Raw genomic sequence first — 9,551 nt, 5'->3', positions numbered from 1 at the left:
CAGAGAACTGAACTCTCCACTCCTCCTCAAACCCTCAGCGGCTCAGCCCCTCCTGGCTCCTTTCTGCTGACCGCCGACCGCCAACCGTCGCCCGCCGCCTTCCAACCTCTGGTCCCTCAGCGCCGCCTCTCACCCCAGACCCCTTGAGTGGCTTGGTTCGCTCACTGAAGGTGTCGAGGCAGTCGAGCTCACCGCCACGGGTCTTCCTCTTCGCATCGCCGGTCTTCGCTGGTCTTCCTTCCCCTTTTCTCCGTCAGGTTCAGGTATGTTAGCCCTGGTCTTCGCTGGTCTTCCATCCTCTTTTCTGAAATTAGATTTCTAAATTAGGGTAAGAAATTTATGTGTTTTGAATTTCTGGATTTCTAAGTTTTGAATTTGTGAATTTTTTATTAGGTTAATGAATTTTCGACTATGAATATCTGGTTGTTTAATTTATATTTCAAGATCTGAGCAGATTAAACCCAACAGTGTTTATGAAACAAATTTTTCAATTCCCATATTATACTCTTTAATTCGTTTCTATGCTTCTCTGCTTATACACTCTCTGCTTATGGATATGGCAATCAATTTTGGACTTTTGGTCAATGAGATCTGGCAAGTGATCAATTTTTTAGGATGCAACCCAAGTTTTTTATATAAACGAGATGAACAAAAAATTAAAAAATGTTGATTTGTTACTTTCCATCAATGCAGATTTGATAGAAAATAATTGTTACTTTCTTTTTCCCATCAAGTGGTGAATATGAGAACTGAGAAGCATATGAAAACAAAGGGGAGAAAAATGCATAAAGTGATTTTAAACTGGCTAAATAATTTAACACAAACCAAGTAAGATCTAGCATAAGTACATATGAAGGTTTCGTTAAACATGAAGAAATCATGGAAACATCTAAGTTGCCTATCCTACTTATGTACATTAAATTGTGTTGAACTAGTTAAGGTTATATAAATTTCCTAGAAAGTTTAACAAGTAATTGTGTCAGAATTGATTTAAATTTTCTGTGACTGTAATTCAAAATGCGGGGGTGCAGTTGGAGTTTGATGAAGTTTAAGTTCATATTGTCATTATAAATTTTGATATGTTGGAAGAGAACTGTTGCCAGATTTACTTTCCTAGTGATATTAAACATTTATTTAACTAATATGTTAGGCTTTATGTGAGAGTGAAGAAGAAAGTAAAGGGAAAGGTATTCAGAGTCAGTAGGTAAGGAGTTAGAATGAAGGAATAAGATGGTTGTCTATATCTTGTATAGATGTTTAAGAGAAAACAGTAGAGAGGTTGAGTGTATAAACCCAAATTTTGAGTAACTTGAAATGGAAGCTGGGGAGGAAAATTAAAAATGATTAATAAAAATGTTGATTTATTACTTTGACATGATAATAGTGTAAGATGTTTTGTTGTTTATATTAATCTCGAATGGTGTTCCTTTATGTTAGTAACTTTTTTTTGTCCTGGTGATGGCTTGAATGTCAATATTAATTATTGCACCTTTTCCCTTTAGTCTGTTCCTAACTTTCCATTAACCTTTCAATTTATCTATTAGTTTGTGTCTTTGTGATCCATAATATAGAAATTTATTATTTTACTTGTTAGTTTAATACAACAAAAAATTTATTATGGAAATATCTGAGTTGGATTTATGTGATTTTAATTCATGATTTATATTTCATGAATTTATAGAATGTCTTCTTCGGATGCATTGAGTAATACTCTTGATAAGAGTACTCCATCGGAGGAACCTATAGGCACTAATATTCAAACTACACAAGAGGCTCCTCAATCTCAACCTCAAGAACCCCCAACGGATACCGCAACTACTAATGAAGGAACGACAAACTCTACAAGTGGTGTTCGAAAGAGGAAGTTGACCTCCGAAGTGTGGAATCACTTTAAGATTGTGAAAATCAAGGGAAAATTAAAGGCTGAATGCAATTATTGCAAATCGAAGCTACTTGGTGACCCAAAACAAGGCACTTCGCACTTGCGTGATCACTTCAAAAGCTGCAAGCTCCGCACCACTAGAGATATAAGACAGTGTATGATGAAGACAACTCCAACAACTAGTGGGGAAACAGTTGTGGTTGGTGCATATACCTTCGACCAAGAAAATGCAAGGAAAGAGTTATCAGTTATGGTTTGTCTTCACGAGTATCCGCTATCCATTGTGGACCACATTCGGTTTCGACGATTTTGCAATGCTTTGCAACCTCTCTTCAAGGTGATTACTCGCAACACTTTAAAGAGTGACATCTTGAAACTCTACAATGATGAGAGATCGAAGACAATGAATGTCTTTGAGCGCAATAAAAGTCGAATTGCAATTACGACTGATATGTGGACAGCAAGTAACCAAAACAAAGGTTATATGGCAATCACGGCTCATTACATTGATGATTCTTGGAAATTGCAAAGCTGTCTTGTGAGGTAATAATATTATCATTATAGGTACTTCCGAATGTTTATATAATTACAAAGCTGTCTTGTTTATATAATTGTGATATGTTCTTGTGTACAATTGCAAAGCTGTCTTGTTTATAATTGTACTAAATTATCATTACAGGTTTATATATGTGCCGACTCCCCACACAGCTGAGGTACTTTCAGAGGTTCTTGTGGATTGTTTGATGGATTGGAATCTTGATAGGAAGGTATCCACTTTGACTGTTGATAATTGCAGTACTAATGACGTTATGATTGATAATATTTTGACTAAAATGTCACATAGAAACTTCATCTTGGGTGGTAAATTATTTCACATGTGATGTTGTGCGCATATATTAAATTTGATTGTCAAGGATGGGTTACAACTTATTTCACATGCTATTGAAAGGGTGAGGGATAGTGTTCATTATTGGACTGCAACACCTAAAAGAGAAGAAAAATTTAAGGAAACATGTGCGCAACTTAAAATACCCTACACAAAAAATCTTTGTCTTGATTGTAAAACTAGGTGGAATTCAACATTTTTGATGCTTGAAGTTGCAATTATGTATAGAGATGTATTTGAAAGATTGTCATTGCGTGAGAGCAATATAAATCTTTGCCTAGTGAGAAGGATTGGGATACGGCGGATGAGATTTTTCAAAGATTGAGGATATTTTTTGATGTGACTGAATTGTTTTCTGGAACAACTTATCCTACATCAAATCTTTATTTTCCTAAGGTTTGTGTGATTAAGTTGGCTTTGATGGAGTGGAAAAATTGTGGAAATGAGATAATTGAAATGATGGCTACTAGTATGATAACTAAGTTTGAAAAGTATTGGGGTGTGATTAATACAGTTATGGCTATTGGGACTCTTTTGGATCCTAGGTACAAGATGTATTTATTGAATTTCTTTTTTCGTAAAATATATGGTGAGACGGAGGCATGTGTTGTAATTGGTCAAGTGAAAAGGGTAGTGCAAGATTTAGTTTTAGAATATGCAACAAAGGGAAGAGAGAGAGACCAAGCTGCTCAATTAGATATGCTGCCACCACCATCAATTTCTTCAAGTTCAAAGGGGAGGAAGTTCAGTCATGAGGATTGGCAAGCTGATTTTGCTGCACATGTAAGTGAGGAATCCGCATTTATTGATATAAAAAGTGAGTTAGATTATTATCTTGAAGAGAGACCGGTACCACAAACTGAACATGATTTTGATATCTTAAATTGGTGGAAGTCAAATGGAGCGAAGTTTCCTACTTTGCAAGCTATTGCTAGGAATTTTTTGGCGATTCCTATCTCTACCGTTGCCTCTGAATCTTCATTTAGTACGGGTGGTCGATTTGTTACGCCACATCGTAGTAGGTTGCGTCCGGACACATTAGAGGCTCTAATGTGTAATCAAGATTGGCTTTGGAATGAATTTGGCACCACAACGAACATAGGATTTGAGTGCTACACAATTCATAATATTGAAGGAGATGTTGACGTAAGTAAACTATTAAATTACATATAACACACTATGTTTTTATATTATTGACTTATTGAGTTATTATATGATTTTAACTTTAAATTGTTTTCTTGTTGCTGTAGGATTCAAGTAAGTCGGATTCTACCATTACGGGATGAAAGGAAGATTGAGATGGTGGAATTATGTTTTTATGATGTCATGTCATGAACTTTATTTGGTTGTTTATGAATATGGTTGGTTATTTATGTAATATTTGGTTGTTTATGGATATGTTTGAATTATTATGTTTGTTGTTATTGCTATTTAAGTCTTTAAAGACTATGGATATTATGTTTGTAATGACAATTGAGGATTATCTTTGATTTTCTCTAATTTTTTCCATTTTTCTCAATTTTTTTTAATTTTTACAAAAATCCGCGGAGACCTAGGTCCCCGGCGGATACAGGGTCCCCGTTACCCGTCATGGGGAGGGGGCGGGACATTTATTCCTTTTATTATTATTAGCGGCTCAACAGGCACTCAGCCATTTTTCTATTATTTCTTAAGAAATTAATTTTTTTTGTTAATATATTATTCATTCTTTAAATTTATTAGATAAATATTTTTGTCATTATTTTAATATTGATGTGATCTTATTTATATCATTTTTTTACCTTAAAATTACTATAAAAAATTTTTAAAATGTTAAATTATAAAAACACACAATAAAGAGGTATATATATTATCAGAAAAAATATAGTTAAAAAAATAATGATAATAATATTATCCTGATTCAAAAAGAGTATATATAAATCAAAATACATGTTAATTATTTACAAAAGATAATTTTACTTAAATGTCATGGATATTTATATTTGTCTTTATTTTTTTTAAGTGGTGGGCCAAAATATGGATTTGGATATGAAGAGGCTTCATTTTTTTTTAAATAGTGAAAAAACAAAAGAAATGAGAATGCTTGTCTTTTTATTTTTTTGAATATCAAACCATAAGAATAATTAATAAACAAAATAGGAGAATATAAAAATTGTGTATCTGAAAAAAATTTCGTAATTCATCATCTTCTTATTAATAATTTCTTGAGTCTTGAAAAGCTGTCACATTTCTTTACTATAAAAATAATTATATAAACGATTTAAGATTATGTAATTAAATTGATTCCTTATTATAGGGACGAATATAATTAATTTAATTAAAGCCTGTAGAATTGAGATATCTCTTGTTCTGCACTACTTTTTTTGAAAAAAGACAAAAAAATAACATTAATCTTAGTTTATGTATGACAAAATGTAAACTAAATGACGATATTACATTTGATTTATTAGGAATTTATATTTAATAACAGTTACCTGGAATAATATTATTTGTCACCAAAATAAACTAGTTGTGCTCTTCTGAGTTTATAGCTAAAAAAAAGTTAAATTTTTAACATAATTAGTATATACGTCTAAATAGACGATATTATTATTATATAATAAAAATTTATTTCATTACTTTTTATTTTTTTGATCCAATATTTCTCTTTTTATCATCTTTCTAAGTTTTTGTTTGCTTTAACTGTATTTCTCCAACCAATAGAATAAATTTTTAATGGACAAACCTGATTTAATATCACGTTTGATTATTAATATTAAAACAAAAATACGTATCATCAATATAATTGTCACGGTCGTTAATATAGTAATACTTAATTTATTGTTTATTGGTCTCATTGATACAATGAATTGATCATCCTTTCATATACTCTATAATTGTTAGAATCCTTCTTTCTATAATTTATTGTATATATGTATCACACTATATCTTAATAGTATTTTGTATATTATTTTAGCATTAAATAATAATACATCCCAACTAAGATATACCTTTACCTTTTATTTGTTTTGAAAATTTTATTTTTATAATAAACGTCCATGTCAATATAAATAGAAAAAAATCAGAAAAGAGTGATAATAAAAATAAAAAATAAATAACAATAATAATATTATAATCTCACTTGAGCTTTTCGACCTAATCACAGTTAGAGTTGAGGAAGATCAAAAAAATACTAATAATACAAATACTGTTTATTTTTAATATCCAATAATAATAATAATATATAAATTAAAACTAGGGTAAAAAACCTTAATAAGCCAAGTCAAGAATCATGTAACGTAAATACGCCAAAGTGAAAATCATTTCAGCAATAAGCCAAATCATATTTTTATATAATTCGAACCATGCTGGTTCGAATTCCATTTCTACATAATTCGAACCAGCTTGGTTCGAATTATACACAAACACATGCATACACGTAATTCGAATTACACACAAATACACGCACATACATAATTCGAACCAGCTTGGTTCGAATTACACACAAACACACGCACACACTAATTCGAACCAGCTTGGTTCGAATTACATTTGCATAGAATAAAATATTTTTTTATGGTATAATTTAAATAAATTTATTAAAAAATATTCATGATAATTTTTTAATAAAATTATTTTGTATTATATGGTGAGATATTACATGATTCGAATTACGCATAGGGAAGTTCGAATTACTCTGATTCAAATTATATGGTGAGCAATTCGAATTCTATACAATACTCTTATGCCATTCTTGATAGCTCATGAATATTTTTTAATAAATTTATTTAAATTATACCACAAAAAAATATTTTATTCTATACAAAATAATTTAAAAAATGGCTTAAAAGATGTTAAAAGTACTATAAAAATTTGTAATGTCCTAATGACTTAGGACATTAAAGAAATACTCCACATAGTCACTAATAATTTAGAAATTAAAGAAAAAATATTTTTATCATGTATTTACCTAAATCACTAGAATATTATAAACTTTTATAGTACTCATAACATCTTTTAAGCCATTTTTAAAAATTATTTTGTATAGAATAAAATATATTTTTTAATTATTTTGTATGGAATAAAATATTTTCTTTCATTTCAAATTATTATTGACTATGTAGAGTATTTTATTTAAAATTTGAGTACATGCATGTATTTACCTAAGTTATTATAACATTACAAATTTTTATAGTACTCCTAACATTTTTTAAGCCATTTTTTTTAAATTGTTTTGCATAGGATAAAATATTTTTTGTACTATAATTTAAAAAAATTTATTAAAAAAATTTATTAAAAAATATTCATGAACTATTAAAAATGGATAGAAAAGTATTGTATGAAATTCGAATTGATAGCTCATTAATATTTTAAAGAAGTCTCGTAATTAAATATTTTGTTAGCTTTTTTTAACGTATGAAATAAAAATATATATTTTTTTAATTTTTAAATTATTAATTTTTTTAATAAATTTTTTAAAATAAATTATTAATTTTTTAACAGTATAATTCGAATTATACCATGAATTACTGTGTGTAATTCGAACCAAGCTGGTTCGAATTAGTGTGTGCGTGTGTTTGTGTAATTCGAACCAAGCTGGTTCGAATTATGTGTGTGCGTGTGTGTCTAATTCGAACCAAGCTGGTTCGAATTACGTGTATGCATGTGTTTGTGTATAATTCGAACCAAGCTGGTTCGAATTACGTGTATGCATGTGTTTGTGTATAATTCGAACCAAGCTGGTTCGAATTATGTAGAAATGGAATTCGAACCAGCATGGTTCTAATTATATAAAAATATGATTTGGCTTATTGCTGAAACCATTTTCGCTTTAGCGTATTTACGTTACATGATTCTTGACTTGGCTTATTAAGGTTTTACCTGTAATATTATAGTAAGAGAAAATAATTATTATGACAAAAATTAAAATTGTCAATCATACAATAGCACTATTTCAATTCAACCATGTTAAAAAAAAAAAGAAAATTTGAATCTAAATTTATTAGGTATTAAATAAAATAAAATAAAATATTATTAACACTATAAATTAAATAAAAAAATACCAATACTTTTAAAATTAAAAAATTAGATTTTTAAAAATAAATAAATAAATATTTAATACCACAACTACTATTGTAAGGAGAGTGATTGCACATAGTTTATAGAGCATAACTCACTTCAAAATTTTAGTATCCAAATTTAAGTTTTAAACTTTTAATATTATCTTTCATGATAGAACTTCTTCCGTTACGTTGCATAAAGAAATTACGTACTAATCTTCTCTATCTTATTTTCATCTCTACTTCAGTAACGGTTATAAACAAATCACGTGTAATTTCTTCAATTCTTTACTCTATTAATTTACCTTTTAATTTGTTTCACTTTTTTTTTTAATTTTTCTTACTTCTATTTTTAATTTAGGATGCACTTCTCTGTATGGAACAATTATTATTATAATAAAAAAATAGTTATTGTGAAAAAAATAAAAAAATAATAAATAATAAATAATAAAAAAATAGTTATTATGATAGAAATTAAAGTTGTTATAGATATATGTAACATAGTATATTAGAAATAATTAAAAGTTTATTAAGTATGAATTAAAACTTTTAAAAAATGATAATTTATACCCACTAATATTATTACTGTTCTATCTATTACTTGAATTTGGACCAATTTTACTATTATTATAAGTATCTGAATAATGTTTAAAAGCAAATCTATTATTGGCATGAGATTAATGTATTTTTAAAATCTATTAATGTATTCAATAATATTAATAAGAAATGAGATGAGAAGAGAAAAATGGGTAAGAGGTGAAAGATAATAGGTGAAAATTACGTCAAGGTGGCCAAATTGAGTAATGAGAGTTTTTGATATGAATAACTGACATTAAGTGGAGAAGTTAATAAGAAAGGGTAATAATGGGAAGAAATTTTGGACACCAAACCCATATATTGTCATTATATATTGTTATAGATATTACTTGGATTTGGACCAATTTTACTATTATTATTAGTATCTGAATAATGTTTAAAAGCAAATCTATTATTGGCATGAGATTAATGTATTTTTGAAATCTATTAATGTATTCAATAATATTAATAAGAAATGAGATGAGAAGAGAAAAATGGGTAAGAGGTGAAAGATAATAGGTGAAAGTTACGTCAAGGTGGCCAAATTGAGTAATGAGAGTTTTTAAGATGAATAACTAACATTAAGTGGAGAAGTTAATAAGAAAGAGTAATACTGGGAAGAAATTTTGGACACCAAACCCATATATTGTCATTATATATTGTTATAGATGTTATAGATAAAAAGCAAAATTCTTTTCACTTTCAATCACGGTACGACTTCAAGTGAAAAATTTTAGGGGAATTATGTTAGACAAAATATAATTTTTATAAGAAAATTATAAAAAGAAATAATTAGTTATATGGTGATGTCTCCATATATAATATTTATATCTATTTTAAATTAAATTAGATCATTTGACAATTTGTTATCTATTTGATTTTTGAAATTCACAAGAGGTGTGAAAATGGTTACGGGCCAATCTAAATTTCCCGCAACAGGTGTATAAATAGTAACTGTCAGCTGACATTAGGTTAGTCTATAAATAAAGCTACCAAAACGTTTTTAATTCCTTGGGAGTAAAATTGGGAATCTTAAATAATTCTTATGAACTCCGTAATTTACTTTTTCCCAATTTTTATTAATAAAATTTCTCTACTTTTATGTCTTTTTCTCTTTTAGGTTCATATTTTTTCTTTCATTTTTTTTTAATTTTCTATTTCACCAGCA

Source organism: Arachis ipaensis, chromosome B01 (assembly GCF_000816755.2).
Source record: "Arachis ipaensis cultivar K30076 chromosome B01, Araip1.1, whole genome shotgun sequence".
In the NCBI taxonomy this organism is placed as follows: Eukaryota; Viridiplantae; Streptophyta; class Magnoliopsida; order Fabales; family Fabaceae; genus Arachis; species Arachis ipaensis.
Note: the sequence above shows the minus strand (reverse complement) of the source record.